This window comes from Giraffa tippelskirchi, chromosome 5, assembly GCF_054371585.1.
Source record: "Giraffa tippelskirchi isolate mGirTip1 chromosome 5, T2T-mGirTip1v1.2.pri, whole genome shotgun sequence".
In the NCBI taxonomy this organism is placed as follows: Eukaryota; Metazoa; Chordata; class Mammalia; order Artiodactyla; family Giraffidae; genus Giraffa; species Giraffa tippelskirchi.
In genome coordinates this window covers 15,332,505-15,352,505 of record NC_137279.1, presented here as the reverse complement: position 1 = coordinate 15,352,505, position 20,001 = coordinate 15,332,505, and the positions used below count along the sequence as shown (strand labels likewise).

Here is a 20,001-nt window from a genome sequence, read left to right as displayed (position 1 = left end):
AGTGCGAGCAGGTGCTCAGCGCCCCCTTTGCCTATAACCAGAGTAGACCTACAGCAAAACATAAAAGTAGCATGAAGTGGGGGCTCCGGAAACACTTTCTGAATGAATGAATGAATATCAAGGAAGCCCCTAACTTCTTCAAGCTTCCCTGAAGACACAAACCCATCATCGATAACTGTCAAGTCTTATCGACACTTGATCCTTCACTTTTCCACCAGGACTTCCAGTTCCTGCAGAGCTCCCCCTGACCCAATTACCCCATGGGAGCTGGTTGTCTTTATCTCTCCTAGCTGGTCATTTGTCACTGCCCAGGTATAGGACTTTGCTGGTGGCTGAATGACCAGGAGGGACATACTTAGAATTTCTACTTAGCTGCCCATCCTGCCTAGAACTAGTTTGATGGGATAACTATTTTTTTTTTATTGGAGTATAATTGCTTTACAATGTTGTGTTAGTTTCTGCTGTACAACAAGGCAAATCAGCCATAATTATACATATGTCCCCTCCCTCTTGGACCTCCCTCCCACACCCCCATCCCCATCCCTCCCCTCTAGGTCATCACAGCACAACTGGCTAAGCTCCCTGTGCTAATATAGCAGCTTCCCACTAGCTAGCTATTTACACGTGGTACTGTGTGTATGTCCACGCTACTCTCTCAATTCGTCCCATCCTCTCCGAGTGGGATAACTTTTCTCTGGGAGGCTTTCTCTGTATCCTGTACAGCCCCCCACACTCTGCCTGGCCATCTCTGCCCCACACAGCCCGTGCGTGCCATGCAGATCTGATCCCTGTGTGTTGATACAACTTGAATTACTTCCCAGGAGACTCCCCGTGTGAATCATTGGCTCTCTCCTGCTCCAGGCCTATTGTCATGGACAGAGTGTTTGTGTTCCCCCCAAATTCATATATTGACATCCTAACCTCCCGTGTCAGAGTGTAAAAATTCTAAGTGATATGAAAAATGCATGTTTTAGTTTATCTGGCAGTTTTTCTTTCTTTCTCTGTAATACACAAAGTCATGGTGTATCCTAGATTTGATAAAATACCACATCTTAAAATAACAGAAACTGAAGCAATTATTAATATAATTCGTACTTGCAACAAATCATGTGGCTTTTACTTTAATCTACGTATAGGTCTTTCCTTCATGATACGCTGTCACTCTTTGAAGCTGAGTAAGAACAGAAGCTCATCCACCTGGGACGGTGGCCACTCTGAGGACTAAGACCACAGCTCCATTTGGTGTGGAGTCAGGTCCACAGGGCCACAGACTCCCAGGGTCTTCCTACAAATGTCTTGGAAACAGCCCCTCTGCTAATCTTTAATCTTTCCTTTACCAAAGTTAGCTCACCCTTCCCTTGAAATCTCTGAGAACTACTGAAGTAGAATATATCCCCAGATTCATTTTATCTAACAGATACTCAGCACCTGCTATTGCCAGGTCCCAGGCCCCACCCTGAAGACACCTTGGGGCACAGAGAATCTTAAAAATCTTAAAAATCTACTGAGGCAAACTACCAACTTCAAAAGGAAAAATCACCATACAGTGGAGGCACTGAACACACAGTAACCCAGTGATCAACGTTATCACCAGAAAGGAGCAGACAGACATCAGCCTCCAGACGGATCCTGAAGAAATCTGCCTAAGGTAGTATTTCAGCCCAAATGCCTAAACAGAAGTGAATCACGAGGAAGCATCACAGAAACCAGACTGAGGGACATCTTATAAATGGCTGGCCTGTATAATATTTTAAAGGTCAGGGACATGAAAGATACGGAAAGGCTGGCATGAAATATTTACTCAGATTAAAGGAGATGAAAGGGATGGAATGACAATGCCACAACTGATCCTGGGCTGGAGTCTGCTCTTAAAAAGAAAAGAAGGAAGAAAGAAAATTCTGTAAAAGTCATTATTAGAGCAATTCAGGAAATGGAAATATAGACTGTAGATTCAGGTAGCGTTGTATCGATGTTAAACTTCTGAATTTGATATCTGAACTGCTGCTGATATATAAGAAAATATTCTTGTTCCTAGGAAAAATACACTGAGTCATGAGGCATGCAAACTATCTCAAATACATAGAGAAAGAGAATGGCAATACAAATACGACAAAGGATCCGTATACAAGAAGTTTCTGTATTATTCTTGCAACTTTTCTGTAATGCTTTAAATTATTTCAAAATAAAAAGTAAAAAACAGATAATCCACATGAAAGTCTTTCGTATATGCCTGTAAAGTTGTCACACAATTAAAAAGAATTCTATTCTTAGTTGTCGCATGATGCAGCAATCCCACTCCTGGGCATATATCCAGAAAAGACTATAATTCAAAAAGATACATGCATACCAATGTTCATAACAGCACTATTCACAATAGCCAAGACATGGAAAGAACCTAAAACCTGGTGGTCGAGTTGTTAAGAATCTTCATGCCAATGCAGGGACCTTGGGTTTGATCCCTGGTACAAGAAGATTCCACATGCCATGCTGTGGAGCAGCTAAGCCTGCACACGGCAACCCCTGAGCCTGCACATCTAAAGCCCATGCCCCGCAACGAGAAGCCACCACAATGAGAAACCCATGCACTCCAACAAAGAGTAGTGCCCACTCGCTGCAACTAGAGAAGACCTGTCTGCAAAGACCCAGCGCAGCCAAAAAATAAAATAAATAAATAAATTTTTTAAAAAGTCCATCGACAAATGAATGGATAAAGAAGATGTAGTACAAATATACCATGGATTACTTCTCAACTATAAAAAAAAGAATGAAATAATGCCATTTGCAGCAACAAGAATGGGCCTAGGGATTATCATACTAGGTAATTAGAAAGAGAAAGACAAATACCATATGCTATCACTTACACACAGAATCTAAAATGTGACAGAGATTAATTTATCTACAAAACAGATATAGAGAACAGACTTGTGGTTGCCAAAAAGGAGAGGGGGTGGGAGAGGAATGGATTGGGAGTTTGGGATTAGCAGAAGCAAGCTACTAAATATAGATGGATAAACAACAAGGTCCTACTATAGCACAGGGAACTATATTCAATATTCTGTGATAAACCAGAATGGAAAAGAATATGAAAAAGAATGTATGGTAAGTACATACAAACTGAATCATTTTGCTCTACAGCAGAAATTAATACAACACTGTAAATCAACTATACTTGAATAAATATTTTTTTAAAAAGAACTCTATTCCTAAACTAAGAAAAAAAAAATCCAATGAGAAGTATAGACAAGTAAGCTTGCAAACCTTGGGGTCTGGAGTTCTAACACATTAATCTTGAGACATGACCCCAATGAAGTCAAGATCAGAGAAGGAGTTGTCAGCATTAAACATGATTAACTAAATGTGAATTAAGAGCAAAAGAAATTCCCCCCTGTTTCAACATTCCTGAAATTACATTTTATTAAGAGATTGGCATTTTCATAATCAACATAATTCCCTCAAATCCGTTTTGGAAATAGGTGAAGTATAAGCAAATTAACAGATGTATGATTCTTATCTTGGTCTCTTCTCAGCTACATGCATTGCATTAGCCAATTATTTCAGAAACATCTTACCAGACTAAAAATGGCAACTCTTCAATCTACTTGTCTTACACTCAGCCCTCCACTATGAAATCCCCTCCCTTTCTCTAAAGATCAAAACATCAGTTTTTTAGTTTCTTTCAGATTTTAAGTGGAAACTTATGAGTAGATCATCTTGGGGATTATATTCGAACTGTCAACAGAAGATGACACGACATTTTTTCCAATCTCCCAACATCCAGAACACTGGTGGTGACAATCCAAGAAGTCAATATAGTTAAAAAACCAAAAAGATTTTGGTTTAAATTTAAAATTTGTGTTTATTACAGTATTTTAAAATATGACTTCTCTCCCTGCTTTTTGGACATAATTTATGTTCATTCCACTCTTGCTCGTATTCTCTAGTTCACAAGAACAGTAGTTATTGTAGACAGAAAGGAAAATGACAGGGCAACTAAAAATTTAAGCTTAGAGTTGCCAAATGCTCTGCTTTTGACCAATTGCTGGAGGAAAGAACTTCAAGATTCCTCTGGAGTTGGGCCTGTCTTTGCTCCAAAAGTGCTGGCCACCTGTCACAGAGGCACCCACAGAGGTTGTGGCCTGATTTGGGGCAACTGAAACAAAGGGTCATCAGCTTCCAGGAGATGAATTGCAACTGCCAAGCAGGGAGCCAGTGGTACCTTACAGCCAGGGGGAGCAAAGACAGCAGACCAGTGGGGAGGAAGGTCTGGTTTTAATTTTCCGTGGCACCATGCAGCAGCTCAATGAAGGGCCACAAACTGGGAGAAGGCCATGGCTTGACATATAATCACCAGCGGCAGCAAACCTACCAAGGAAGCCGGTGGCGATCCAAGGGCTACTGCAGCCTTTTCAAGAAACAATTAAGAACTGGTAAGAACAATACCATCTATATTTCACTTCCCTTCTTAGTGCACGTCCCCACCTAGAGCTGAACACAGAGGCACCGTGAATCTTTTCAAGTGAATGCTTGCTACGCAAGTGTCGACCACATGGTTTGTTTTGAGAGCCTATTTAACTGAAAGCTGGAATCTGGGCCAGAAAAGCTTTCATCTTGGCACCCCTTCTCCAACATAGCTTCCCTGACAGCTTAACTGGGAAAGAGAAATTATCCAGAAAGAAACAGCAGACTGGAGACCATTCTGCTATTCACCATCTCCTGTCTCCTTCCAACCTCCAGTGACCTTAGAAGATGTCTGGTGCACAGAGACCCAGGCGGCCTCCATCTCTACTAGCAGCTCTGATTTAAGATGCCAGCCAGTCCGTGCAAAGCCAACTTCCTCATTCCAATGGGCTGTCATGATTTTTGATGCATGGTCAGAGACCACTCTAATTAGTAATCCAAGGTGTCACAATCTTATACTTCCCTTTAGTTTCCAGTGTAATTATGTAGTTAGGATCCTTACGAGGTTCTCTTGCCTCACTTTTAGAATGTGTAAACCCCATGTGTAAAATCTGTGTGTCCAGCACAAGCAAGCAACATTCTGAACTATTAGTTGATATGCTCCCAGACTGTTACATAAACCAATAATAAAGATGACCTGACCACTATGGTTTGGCAGGAAATGCAAATGGAACAAATTTCCCCCACTTATACTGGCTGGTGGCACAGAATCTGCCTGCCTGCCAATGCAGAAGCCACAGATTCAACCCCTGGGTCAGGAAGATACCCTGGAGGAGGAAATGGCAACCTGCTTCAGTACTCTTGACTGGGAAATCCCATGGACAGAGGAGCCTGGAGGGCTGGGGTCGATAAGACTGCAAAGAGTTGGACACGAGTGAGCACACACACACACACACACACACACTGGCTCTTGTTCTAAAACACTTTATTATAATTCAGAATACCGTTATCTCCAAGAAGGCTATAAGAGAAGGAGAAAGGCAGAAAAAGAATGGCATTTCTTTTCCTTCCTCATGCCTGCTGAGGATACATTTCTCAGATCCTGCTTCCCCAAAAAGAATGAAAAATAGAATAAAAAAGAAAAGAAGGAGAGCAGAGATTCCCTCAAACTTCTCCTGAATCCAGTCCATCACACCCACAGCTTACAGCATTTCTGCTGCCTCCTTCTTTAGGATGGTGAGTACAAGTGTTTCTTGTTTTTGTTTGTTTGTTTGTTGCATTGGATCTTCCTTGTGGCACAAGGGGTTCTTGTGATGTGCAGGCTTCTCTAGTTGTGGTGTGTGGGCCTAGTGGCCCTGTGACACGTGAGGTCTTAGTTCCCCAACCAGGGATCGAACCTGTGTCCCCTGCATTGGAAGGCAGATTCTTAATCACTGGACCACCAGGGAAGTCCCACAAGTGATTTTTTTTAATCCACTATTCTTACAAGCATTTTTGTGCACATGTCTTTATAAGTGTTTAAAAATACCATAAAACATTATCTGCTAATACAAACATAGAAAAATAATCTGCTTCACAAAGATTTTGGTAGTCATGAAATCAAAAGGAAACTCTGTGTGTGGCATCCTACAACATCTAGGGTTACTAGAGGAGAAAAATGAAAACACCATCATGGATACATTTCAAAATTCTTTTTCTTAAAAGTGAGACATAAGATTGAATCTAATTTACATAATGAAGGGGATTACTCTTTGAAACGATGAATCACTGTTTTTACAGAATTTAGTATCATGACCGAAAACCTGTATGTTTTCAGTGTGGATGTGGGATTCAAAGAAACGTGAAATTCATCCTCACTGTGTACTTCAAAATGCACTCCATTTCCATCATCAAAAAGCAAAGTAAGAGACAGGATCCTACAAAAGAGAAGTCTAATTTACCTGCTTCTGGGAAAAGAAGCAGAAAACCTCAGTTTGGGTCCCAACTTTGTAACCAGACAAGGCCCAAAGGAACTGGGAGGAAATGCCTAGTTATCTTTGGGGGCCTCAGTATTATAATAAAACATAAATAGATAAAGTCAATATTGATGAAAGAATCTATTAAAATAACTTATTTACTCTTTGCTGAATATTTATTGAGCCCCTTCCCACTAGGCAGCTCCATGCCAGAAACCGAGGGTACAATCAGAAGACAGGCCCTGTTAACAAAGAGGTCATTAAAAACCTTTACAATGGACTTCCCTGGTGGCCTAGTGGTTAAGAATCCACCTTCCAATGCAGGGGATTCGGGTTCAATCCCTGGTTGGGGAACTAAGATCCCACATGCTGCAGGGCACTAAGCCTGCATGCCACAACTAAGACCTGATGCAGTCAAAAATAACAAAAATAAATATTAAAAAAAGAAACCTTTACAAGAAAGCTCTGAAAGACACATGAAGCCACACCACAGAGGTCTTGCCCAGATCACAGCCCCTGCGAGACCCTACTGGAAGGTGGTAAGGGCTGCTATAAGCCTTGAAAAATAGGCAAGTAAGAGTGGAAAGGAGGCAGTCTGGATCCAGCAAAGTGCATTAACAAAGACCAAGAAATCAGAGAGAGTTGTGGTTCCCTGGAAGGGCTCAGCATGATTACGGCGTGAGACATAAAGGAGGGGTGAGGATAAATGCAGCTGGAGAAACTAGCAGAAGCCTTGAAGGGCTTGGTGGGCCATTTTGAGATATATAGACTTTACCCTCAAAGGCCACTGGAAGTTCAAAAGTAGCATAGCCTGCTCTTATTTAAAGAAAGATCATACAGCTTACAGTGTTGTTGAGGGTTGATACTGAGGGCAGAGCAATCCATTAGGAGATGCGAGAGGAACTAAGGATATGACAGAGAGGATAGGAAAAAGCAAAAAAAAAAAAAAAAATCTATGGAGGATTAAGAAGCAGAGTGTGACAGAATTTAACTAATAACTTGATGTGAATGGTAGCAGAAAGGTCCATGTTTCTGTTATGAGCAAATGGTGCATGGTGGGAGGCACATGGGAGATGGAGCTGTATGAGAAGGTAGTGAGTTCAGTGTGAGACTTACAAATTAGAGGAATCTATGGGCCATCCCCCTGAAGATGACCAGGGGGATGTTAGATGCGGAACTCTGGAGAAACGATCAGGCACAGAATTAGGAGTTGGGTGTCATCAGCACACATATGGTAACCAAAGCTACAGGAATGGATAAGACCACTTAGAATGAGGTTGTCCGGTGAGAAAAAGGTCCAATCTAGATTCCCTGGGTAACACCACTTTTGAGGAATATGAGGTGAGAAAGAAGTAAGCCAAAGAGAAGACAACAAGTGAGAAGAAAATTAGGAGAGAGGAATTATGGATCCAAGAGAAGACACTGTTATAAAAAAGGAAAGTGTGGTCCACATGACGGGATGCAGCAAAAAAGATCACTGGACAGAAGTTGTCAAAGTGCTACTGGATTTAATAATAACTGTATCGTTCATGATCTTGGCAAGGAAACTTTCAATGGAGAGGAGGTAGAGAAACCAGATTACAGAAACCAGAGGAATGAATGCAGCTGAGAATGCAAAACTGGCAAATGTAGACCATTCTCTCAAAAAACTTGAGGGTTCTAAGTCCTTGAGGACTTGGCACTATTGTATCCCCAGGTCTAATACACAACAAGCAAGAAATAAACATTCACTGAATTAATGTTAACTTAAAGGGAAGGAGATGAGACAAAAGGCTACTGGGAGGATAAAGTCAAGGAAGAGGATGGAATCCAGAGCAGAAATTGAGACATTTACTTTTGGAAGATGAAATATCTCTTCTATCAAGATAGGATTAAAGGAGACAAGCAAATTGAGACCACTGTCATTCCCAGGTGGCTGCTAGTGGTCAAGAACCTGACTGCCAATGCAGGAGACGTTAGAGATGCACGTTAGATCCCTGGGTCAGGAAGATCACCTGGAGGAGGGAATGACAACCCACCCCAGTGTCCTTGCCTGGAGAATCGCAGGGACAGAGGAGCCTGGCAGGCTACGGTCCATAGGGTCGCAAAGAGTTGGACATGACTGAAGTAACTTAACATATATGCACATCATCAAATGGCTTCCGTTTTCTTGACGAATTCAGAAGCAAGGTGATGTGCTAAAAATGCCAAAGGAGATGATAGAGTAAGCAGATTTAGAAAAATGGAGAGGAGAACAAAAACCAACTGGGAAACAGAAGGATCCACCGGGCCCACTAGAGGGTGAAGAGCTTGACTTATGTGGAAAAATTAGCATGAGCGGGTGTTGGAGGGATAAGTAGAGAATGAACATGACCCCAAAGTAGAGACTGCAGGAAGACTGATCTGGGGTTGGGATTTTTCTAAGTGAGTAAAACAAAAAGACAAGGGCATCTGAGGTATTGGCAACTGGGCCAAACTAGAAGGAACTGTAGATGCAAGGGGCAAGTAGGATCAATGAGGTCTTGCAGAGGACAAAGATCAGATTGTAGAGGGCATGGCAGAGTGAGAGTTGAAGCCTCCTTACAGGGGGAAAGTGTTAGTCGCTCAGTTGTGCCTGAATCTTTGTGAACACATGGACTGTAGCCCACCAGGCTCCTCTGTCCATGGAATTCTTCAGGCAAGAATACTGGAGTGGGTTGCTGTTCCCTTCTTTTAGGGGATCTTCCTGACCCAGGGATCAAAGCGAGGTCTCCTGTGTTGCAGGCAGATTCTTTACTGTCTTAGCTACCAAGGAAGCTTTATGTAAGGTAAATACATATCTAATCCTGATGCTTTTCTAAATGGCCATTAACATGGAGCCATAACTAACCTCTTCCACTTTGTCTCATTGCTCCTCCAGGTTCTCAGAACACTGCCTTGTTCCTGAACCTCCTAGACTTCCTTTGTGATTGCGGGGTTTCCAGAGGGTAGAAAGAGGCAGTATTTTACTCACTTTCAGAAGAAAATTCCTACCATTAGAAAGATTATCCACACCATCGGTAAACAAAGAGATTAAGAATATATCTCCATATCTTCTCATTTGGTGAAATGAAGAATTTTGTGCATTTTCCCTGCATAGATACATGTGGAACATTCTTAGTTCCGAAATCCACACAGCAAATTCCCAGCCCTGGGCCATGAACTAATATTGAAAACTAGAAGAGAAGCTGCAGAAGGAGCCATGTGGCTGATGTGTAGAAGTGAGGCTTCAGTGGCAGATACAAGCCACACTGTTCACAGGGCAACTCCTGAGCAAGTAGAGGATTCAGTAAACTAGATAAACGGCTATTATGTAAAGCTGTGAAATATCCTGAGTCCCAGCAGCAGACATCATAGATGTGCATGAAAGTCAAACAGAGATTCTAACTCATTATCATTTTTGACAGCATATTAACTTTAGTGAATATGCTGAAGATCTTAAAATGTCAGAGGTGATGCTATGAAAAGGAATGCTTACTCCAAACCTCAAACTGTCATGGGTGGCTTTATTTACAGGCACATGATGATTTCTGAGGCCATATGCAGTTAATAAAATGTGACAAAATGGGTTTTTTATGGACTAAGTGATCCTTAGTTACTACATATATCTCAGAGTCAAAATGATTTAAAAATTTCCACCGTGACCATAAATTATCAGTCACTAAAATTTTTATCATTCACTGAATTACACCAAAGATCCAGGAGCAAATTATACAGCAAGCCTGGAGTAAGGTGAGTTGTGCTGTGAATTGCCCAGCGGTGTGGCAAAGCAGACGGACAGAATGTTTTCAAAGCATTTTACTGGGGACATGAATGTGGGTGTGGAAATACTATTTATAACTCTGAATTTGGGGATTTTTTTTTCAGTGGTGAGATTTCAGTGTTAAATAAGGATAAATTTCATTAATTCAGAAAGCCCTAATATGAAATTTAATTGAAAGAACAGCTAGTTTGTGAGATAATCAAGGAAAAACAAGGTTCACAGGGACTATTTGTACCACTTCAGTGGCAGAGTGGTACAAAAGGGCAGGAGCTGGGTTTGCAGTCTCAGGGCTTGGGCAGGAATGAATCAAGGTTCTGTGGGGCTTGAAGCTTATATAACTTGGGGAATCCACTTTAAGAAAAGGAACACGAGATTCCAAATGTAAAAGTTAAGTATGAAAGTGAATATTTATTTATAATGAGAAAATTACTACATAAATAATTATAACAAATAATAAATTTGGTTTATAATTGTCATTATAACAAATTTTCAAAGGCTGAGAAATGCCACAGACATCCAAAATCCAGAAAAATATGTTATTAACTACCTGACATACTTCTATAAACTTACTTTCCTGAATTTTTGTTAAAATGGCTATCATCAAAAAGTCTACAAATAATAAATGATAGAGAAGATGTGGAGAAAAGGGAACCTTCTTACACTGTAGGTGAGAATGTAAATTGGTGCAGTCACTATGGAGAACAGTATGGAGGTTCCATAAAAAACTAAAAATAGAGTCACCATATGATCCTGCAATCCCACTCCTGGGCATATATCCAGAGAAAACTCTTAATTTGAAAAGACACACGCATCCCAATGTTCATAGCAGCACTATTTACAAGTAATCTAAATGTCCATTGACAGATAAACGGATAAAGAAGATGCGTATTATTCCATTGTGTGTGTGTGTGTGTGTGTATATATATATATATATATATACTCAACCATAAAAAATAATGAAATAATGCCATTTGTAGCAACATGGATGGACCTAGGGATTATCATACTAAGTGAAGTAAGTGAGACAAAGACAAATATCATATGATATTGCTTATATGTGCAACCTGAAAAATGCAAATGAACTTATTACAAAATAGAAATAGGGCCACAGATATAGAAAACAAACTTATGGTTACCAAAGGAGAAAGGATAGAATGGATGAATTAGGAGTTTGGGATTAATATATACCCACCACTAAAATAGATAACCAACAAGGACCTGCTGTATAGCACAGGGAACTATACTCAATATTTTGTCATAACCTATAAGGAAAAAGAACCTGAAAAAGAACATATACACTAAATATATAGATAAGAATATATATATGTGTGTGTGTGTGTGTGTGTGTGTGTGTGTATACACACACCAAATCACTGTGCTGTACACCTGAAACTAACACAACATTGTAAGTCAACTGTGTGTGTATGTGCTAAATCGCTTCAGTCATGTCTGACCCTTTATGACCCTGTGGACTGTAGCTCGCCAGGCTCCTCTGCCCATGGGATGCTCCGGGCAAGAATACTGGAGTGGGCTGCCATGCCCTCCTTCAAGGGATCTTCCCAACCCAGGGACAGAACCCACATCTTTCATGCCTCCTACATTGTCAGGCAGGTTCTTTAAAACTAGTGCCACCTTTTTATTATTAACAGTGTAGAAAGCTTTCTAATTATTTCACTGAGCTGCTGACAGTTTTGAGCGTCGTTTCAAATGGTTCCGCCAGATTTTGTGAGGCTAGGGTGCCTTCTGTCTGCCATGACACAAGCTGAGGGGTTGCGATGCAGAAAACTTGCATGTACTCAGACACACTGCCTCTGGTTGCGATCTCCAGAGAGCAATTCTGATGTATTCTGTTCCATGTAATTCCCGTGGAAAAAAAGAAAAGCAACCAATAGTTTTACAATTATATTCAATTGTAGTCACTGTATTATCAAGTATGTTTCTGATAGAAGAGAAGTTTTGTTTTGACCAGGAATTAATGAGAGAAATAAATCATTGGTTTAAAATTTTTCATGCCTGACGACTGAAAGTATTTTCCAGAGGTAAGTATCAATCATTGTTTCTCCTCTGCACCTCCCTTACTTCTGAGATCAGCTACACAGCAGAGTCTTTGATCCATTATCTGGGTATTAAGTGGACCACAGAGTAATAAACTACATACAGAAGTAACCACGAACTATCCCACTGTCCCCAAACTAACTGCATCCCCCTTAACTAGATTCCAGATACCCCCCTTCCATTCTATCACTGCCTGAAACAAGGGGAAGAAGGATGGAGAGCAAGTTGCCTAAGTGGTCCTTGGACCACTGCTGATGAAATATTTTCCCTTTTCGCATTTCACCCAAACAGATGAGAACACTTTGCAACGGTGCCCGGCAGGGGGACTGAAGCTTAAGCCGCTCAACTTCCGAGTCAATCTGCCTCTGACCAGAGTCAGGTCACTGCTCTGCCACTAAGCCCATGGCTCTGGAAAAATCTTAATTTGTCTCAACTTCAGTTTCCCCTCTGTCAGATGAGGCTTCCGCTAACAGTAGGTATTTCATGGGGTTGTTGTGAGCTCTGAATGAGTTAACTCATGGAAAGTGTTATCATAATACTCAGTGCACTGTCAGTATTTAATAAACATTAGCTCTTAGCATTAAGTAAAGGGTAAAATACTGCAGGGTACCATATAAGATAATGGGCTTTCCAGGTGGCGCTAGTGGTAAAGAACCCACCTGCCAATGCAGGAGATGCTAGAGACGCAATTCCATCCCTGGAATATCCTCTGGAGGAGGGCATGGCAACCCAATCCAGTATTCTTACCTGGAGAATCCTATGGACAGAGGAGCCTGGAGGGCTGTGGTCCACAGAGTTTCAAAGAGTCGGACACGACTGAAGTGACTTAGCATGCAAGCATATAAGATAATAAATGTGTGCTTAGAAAATTAATTCACATATCAACAATAAAGACAGTAAGCAGACACAAGCACCATATATTAATTTTAAATGATTTCTCTAAGGATAGCAATAGCATCACCCTAAATCACCACGTGTATTTGAAAACAATGAAACTATTTAAAAAAAATATATTTGGGAGATTTATTTATTTTTCTTTTTTTAAAATTTATTTATTTTAGTTGGGGGCTAATTACTTTACAATATTGTAATAGTTTTTGCCATACATTGACATGAATCAGCCATGGGTCTACATGTGATCCCCTTCCTGGACCCCCCACCCACATCCCTCCCCATCCCATCCCTCTGGGCCATCCCATTGCCCTGGCCCTGAGCCCTTGTCTCATGCATCGAACATGGAATGGTGTTCTGTTTCACATATGATAATATACATGTTTCAATGCTATTCTCCCAGAACATCCCACCCTCACCTTCTCCCTCAGAGTCCATAAAATTGTTCTATGCATCTGTGTCTCTTATTCTGTCTCGCATATAGGGTTATCGTTACCATCTTTCAAATTCCATATATATGCATTACTATACTGTATTGGTGTTTTTCTTTCTGGCTTACTTCACTCTGTATAATGGGCTCCAGTTTCATCCACTTCAGTAGAACCGATTCAAATGTATTTTTTTAATGGCTGAGTAATATTCCATTGTGTATATGTACTGTACAAAACAAATGCCTCTTCTTCCCATCTCATTATTGTTGAACTGGAGGATGGGTGATTTGTTCCACTACAATATTACAGGGGCAAGAAGGATGTTGCTTTTCTGGTATGAATTATTCTAAGTGGTGTGTTATATTTCCTTTCCTAGGAAGCATATAAAGAAGTCCATTCCCAGAAATTAAGGTTTCAAAACATCTTTAGAAGCAAAGTAAACAAAATGGAAAACAAACCTTAACAATGATTTCATTCATAGGAAACTTCTCATTGCTAATAAAATCAGGGAAGAGTATAAACCTTTCAGACTACACATATTCTTCATTTTACCTTCAAAATCTAGATATTCAATAAATATACATAGAATTACTGTACAGATTATCTAAGTGAAAAAGCATAAGCTATTTTAAAGCCCAGTTTGACACAGAGGCCCCTATAAAACCAAATATGTGACCTTTCAAAGTCATAAGTTAATATGCTGGAAGATGCTCCAGACAGCAAGGATCAGAATAAATTGAGAAGAAAGAAATATTTTCTGCCAGTAGCAAGCATCAGGAGTGCCAAATGTAGGGGAGATAGAGAAGCTTTTGAAAAACAGAAAAGATCTTTGTGGAATCATACATCTACTTAAAGCAAACCAGATGATAATCATTGCTTATTAGAAATTAAATTTTGAACCATCTTAAATTTGAACACATGAATTTGAATGGCTCAAGTCCTTTCTCACAGTCCCCATATATGTGCCTCTCTCTTCTGAAATAAATAAATCATTGATCTCTGCTCTGCTGTCTGGCTTCATAATATCAACTCACTTCATACTTGCACCGTATGGGAGGCAGAAGAAACGCCATTGACTTAAGAAGCTATATCTTAAGGGGTGACAGGCAGCACTTGTGAGGACTCAGGTATGAGACAGAAAAACCTTGGCAGTTATCTTATTTTTCATGAAGAAACCAGAGCTGAGCTTTGCCAAGCAGACAGCTATGAGCTCACTGGTCTGAAATAATTACTCATTGAGACTTTTCCCCACCATAGAACTAATGGGTTTATGCAGAAAACATAACTCGAATATTGAGTTACAGAGTTTTTCTTTTTAAATCAGTAATCAGTAGCCTTTGCCTGTAGTTAAGCCTAACAAAGTTCTCGGGTACACTGATTGACAAAGTAGGAAATTAAAAAGGAAATCAATGTTCAACTAAAACAAATTGTTTTAAATTCATTTTCTTTATGTCTAGTGGTCTCATTCCTGTTTTAGGAGATGAAGAAATCAAAGCTTCAAACAATTGAAATGGATGAAAGCATTTTTAAGGAGTTGAATATTTCACAATTGCAACTTGGAAATTAAGCACAAACTGAAGCACACCCAAAACAAATTGCTCTGTTTAGCCTAGAGCCGACCTGAGAAATGTTCTTTGTAACCAAGGCGAGATGTGCTGTGATGTTAACAGAGGGACCAAGGACATCAAAAGTGGACTGTATTTAAATGATTTCCGTGGGAAGATACGGAGCAGGATCTAAACGACGATCTGCGGTTTTGCAAAATTGTGTTTCATGCCTCAAGAAAGCAATTAAAGTACTGCAAAGAGTGTGTGTGCATGTGCTCAGTCACTCGGTCATGTCCAACTCTGCAGCCCCATGGACTATAAGCCTGCCAGGCTCCTCTGTCCATGGAATTTTCCAGGCAAGAATACTGGAGTGGGTTGCCATTCAAAGTGTATGCACCTAAAACACAGTAAGGCATGCTCTGAGGCATTCTTTCTTCTTTTTTAAGATGTATTTATTTATTTGGCTATGGTGGGTCTTTATTGCTATACACAGGCTTTCTCTAGTCGCAGGGGTCGGGAACTACCCTCCAGTTGCGGTGTTCGGGCTCTAGAGCGCAGGTTCAGTAGCTGTGGCACACGGCTTTAGTTGCTCCACAGCATGTGGGATCTTCCCAGACCAGGGATTGAACCTGCGTCCCCTGCATTGACAGGTGGATTCTTAACCACTGGACCACCAGGGAAGCCCAGCACTTTCTTTCAACACCCCTGTGGTTTAAATAAGAGATCTATGCAGAACTGACGATGTCCAACGTTCTCTTGTTTTTTAGATTCTTTGGATGGGATGTTTAGAATGTCTTCACTTCTTATTTGGGTTTTATGTTGTGTTTAGTTTTACTATGTCATTTTAAAACAAACCACTTTTTAAAAATACTGCCCCCTGAATCCTATCAGTAATGGCATTGCCATTGATGACAATACAGAAAGATGCAAAAAAAGTCTTTTGAGAACATTTCACTGTGTAATCAAGATGTGTATGTGCAGTGCGTGCTAAGTCACTTCAGTTGTGTCTGGCTCTGTGCGGCCCTATGGACTGTAGTCCATCAGGCTCCTTTGTCGGTGGAATTCTCCAGGCAAGAATACTGGAGTGGGTTGCCATGCCCTCCTCCAGGGGATCTTCCTGACCCAGGGATTGAACCTGCATCTCCTGTTGTTCCTGCACTGCAGATGGATTCTTTACCACTCACCCACCAGGGAAGCTCAATCAGGATGCAGGGGGTGCTAAAGTAGCAAATTTGCTGACATAATACTCAAAGGTTAATGACACATACTTATTTCCCAACTGGCAAGGGTCTAACTGTATGTCACACAGGTTGATACACACACGGTTGGATAGCATGAACATGAACTTGGGCAAACTCCAGGAGATAGTGAGGGACAGTGAGGCCTGGCATGTCACAGTCCATATGGTCACAAAGAATTGGACATGATTTAGGGACTGAACAACACATAGGTTGCTAAGCATTAAAAACATTATACTGTTGTTGATGATATTGAAAACCGACCATATTTCCCCCAAAAAGAAGAATGGAATGCCATTTACAAAGCAAATCTGACAAAAGTCCAAAACAGATCAATCGATCAACCTTCTTTTCCTCCAACAAGTATAACCTTTCTCTGATTTAGGAAACTGACTGGCTCCCCCTTTTCTTCTCCAGTCCTACCCTGTCTTGATAAGGTGGTTCCTTCTCATATTCAGGGCTTGGCTCAAATAGCACCCCCTCAAAAAGCCCTTCTCTGACCATCTTATATATGAAGCTACCCAACCACTTCATCCATACCCTATTATTCTGTTTAACTTTCTCCTTAACACATCTTTTAAAAGTTTCTGGTTTGTTTTTGCTGTTGTTATCATTGCTTTCCCCTAGTATAGACTCCATGGACCCCAGGTCTATTTCTGTACACACAGCATCTCAAAAAATGACAAAACTGATGTTCTTAGACTTGTAGGTCAGGTGTTTAGGACATTTGCACTTGGAATCTCCCATGGCCTTATAAACAGATGTCACCCAAAAGCTGGACTGGGCTGAAAAATTGACTACCTGGAGGATCCTTCACATGGTAGCAAGCCGATGCCAGCTGTTGGTTGCAGGCCTTAATTCCTCCCCACGTGGACCTCTCCTTGGGACCGCTTCAACGTCCTCATGGCACGAGGTCAGCCCCCAGGGCAAGCAATCCACATGACAATAGCAAAAATTGCAATGCCTTGTATGATCTGACCTCTAAAGTCACATACTCTCACTTCCACCCATTCCACTGGCCATGGGAGACAGCATGGGAGGAGACTGGTGTCAACCACAAACTGGCACTTGACAAGAGCATCTGCCAGCGACTGAACAACAACAACAAGGGCATTTGCCATCTGCCTCTGCAGAGATTGAACCCTGTTCTGCTGCAGCTGACGACCTTTCAACACCCACTGAGGGAAATTCAGGGTAGAGAATGAGGCACTCTGTCCTCCAAGGAAACTGGTGGGACAGGTCTTTAGACAGTTAGATATTTTCTGGAATGGATTCATGATCCTAATCCTTGCATCTCTTCATAATTAGAAAATCACTAAATCCCTTCATGGTAACATCAGCTCCTTGTGACTAGCAGAAAACCTTCAGTAAAGTAAGTGCTTGATTGCATTGAACTCCCCCTTCACCAGAATCTTATATATATTGACCTTGCCCCACTACCTCTTTGGAGCAGAGTCTCAGAGATATCTGAGATGCTGTCTCCTGGGCTGCAGTCTTCATTTTGCCCCCAAATAAAACTTCACTCGCAACTCACACATTGTATATCTTTTTAGTAGACACTGGGAAGTAGTGAGCACCAGGAATGAGGCATGGATCATGGGGAACCACCAAGGAGGTCAGTCACCACACTGCTGGTTATAGTCAGTTCACTACTGAAATAGCAGGCCTTTAGGGTAAGGCAAGCAAATATCTATACATCTCGTATTTTTACATATTACTTCAATATTTGTGTGTGTGTGTGTGCATGCTCAGTCGTGTCTAATTCTTTGTGACCCCATGGACTGTTGCCCACCAAATTCCTCCATCCATGGGATTTCCCAAGCAAGAAAAATGGTGTGGGTTGCCATTTCCTTTTCCAGGGGATCTTCCCAACCCAGGGATAGAACCTGCATTTCCTCATCTTCCTGCACTGGCAGACGGATTCCTTATTTAAAACACTTGAAAAGAAATAAAATTTTCTACTGTTCTATGGAGCCTGAAAAAAATACATGAATTTCTTCTTAGTGAAAGAATTAGATGTAAAGAATCATAAAATGACTACTGTTGTCTCTTTAATTTTCCGTTTAACAATAGGTTGCTGGTTTTGTTTTACTATCTACTTAGTTGGGGATGTGCAGTACCCAAGCTCTTTGAAGTGTAAAAGTGAGATTAAAGGCCAAGTTCAAACTGAACCAGGAGTTCACACAGCATTTGAAGCAGGTCCCCAGACAGGATCTGCAGCCCATGTGTCTTTTGAGACAATGATATATGCAATTCTTCCACCAAAAATGACCTCACTTGTTACCAGTTGATTTTTCAGGGGTCTGGAAACCACAGTGTATTATTTTACCACCCAGGGTGAAAATAACAACAGACTGTAGCCATGTGTAACCTTGATCTTCTCAGGACTCAAGGCCAAGGAAGGTAAATATAGTTGTGTGTTTTTTTTTTTTTATGTTGCTGAAAACAAGAATTACCTGTCTGGATTTTTTAAATTCATAATCATTTTTTACAAGGTGATGTGAAGAATTGCTTCTCCTAACTATTTCAGATAAGACTCTTGCATTTCTAATATTACTAATTCTATATGAATAAACTGATCAATCTATCAGTAAATTAACCAAAACTACCTAGAAAAATGCTACTTTAAAAAAAATGAAAAACAAAGGACTGGAAAAGAGAAAATGGAGCCAAATCTATGATGTTAATAAGAGTAGTGAGTAAAAGTAGTGAGATTTAACTAGAATGAGAACCTCAAAAATCTGCTATGGAGCAATGATTTCAGAAGGTACAACATAGACTATTTTTTTTTCATCTGCTGCCCCTTTTGACATCCAAAAGATAGAGCATTCTTTTTAGAGAAACTATTTGCTTTCTAGCTCAAAGTTATAGAATGTCAATGCAACTTGTTATCTAAAACTTGACAGCTGATACACAGATTAGGTGTGGGGTGGGGGTAGTCACTCAGTCATGTCCAGCTCTTTGCAACCCCAGGGACTGTAGCCCACCAGGCTCCCCTGTCCATGGAATTCTCCAGGCAAGAATACTGGAGTGAGTTGCCATTCCCTTCTCCAGGGGATATTCCCGACCCAGGAATCAAACCCAGGTCTCCCGAATTGCGGGCAGATTCTTTACCATCTGAGCCATAAAACCACACAGATTAGGGAAAGCCACACCAAATGTCAGATACCCAGTTACAGAGAAGAGAGGAAAAACTTCAAACTCCACTTAACTTCAGGGCAGAAATTGACCCTCTGTGCGTTAAGTCACATTTACTGTTATATCAGAAGAAAAACTCATTAGCTCATTTTATGCTACCATGCATGAACCCCAGTATAACAAAGGCATCCTAGAAAAATTCTTTCTCCAGAAACTCAAAACAGCTGGTGCTAGATGGTTGCGAATGCAGGCAGCTAGCTAACAGCTTGAGAGTACCAGCTGAGTAGCCAAGATCAGAGAGAGATGAGTGAGGCAGCCAGAGAGCAGGGCTTTCTCAAGATCATTCTGGTTCAGCAGACAGACTGCTTTTCTACTCAGTTCAAAAAAGGAAGTTTCATTTTAGACTGAACCCAGGAATGTAAGTCCAAGAGTCACCAATGAGAACTCTCTCTGGAAAAGAAAACTGTTGCCTTCCTGATTTGATCTTTCTACAGCCCAGAGATGAAAAACCAACTTCTGCTTCTATGTTACTCATCGACAAGGGTAGTCACAGCTCCAACCAGCTCCATCTTACAAGGACCTTTCACA

At 40.9% G+C, this 20,001-nt stretch overlaps 1 protein-coding gene and 1 long non-coding RNA gene across 4 annotated transcripts in view; both read right to left on the bottom strand.

Moving 5' to 3' along the window:
* Window positions 1-20,001, bottom strand: part of COLGALT2 (collagen beta(1-O)galactosyltransferase 2) — a 113,994-nt gene that overhangs the window by 77,882 nt on the left and 16,111 nt on the right. The window lies entirely within an intron of this gene.
* Window positions 13,191-18,386, bottom strand: LOC145506889 (uncharacterized). Its single transcript, XR_014054422.1, has 2 exons — window positions 16,118-18,386; window positions 13,191-15,402 (listed from the first exon to the last, which is right to left on the bottom strand). It is a non-coding gene; the product is annotated as an uncharacterized LOC145506889 (long non-coding RNA).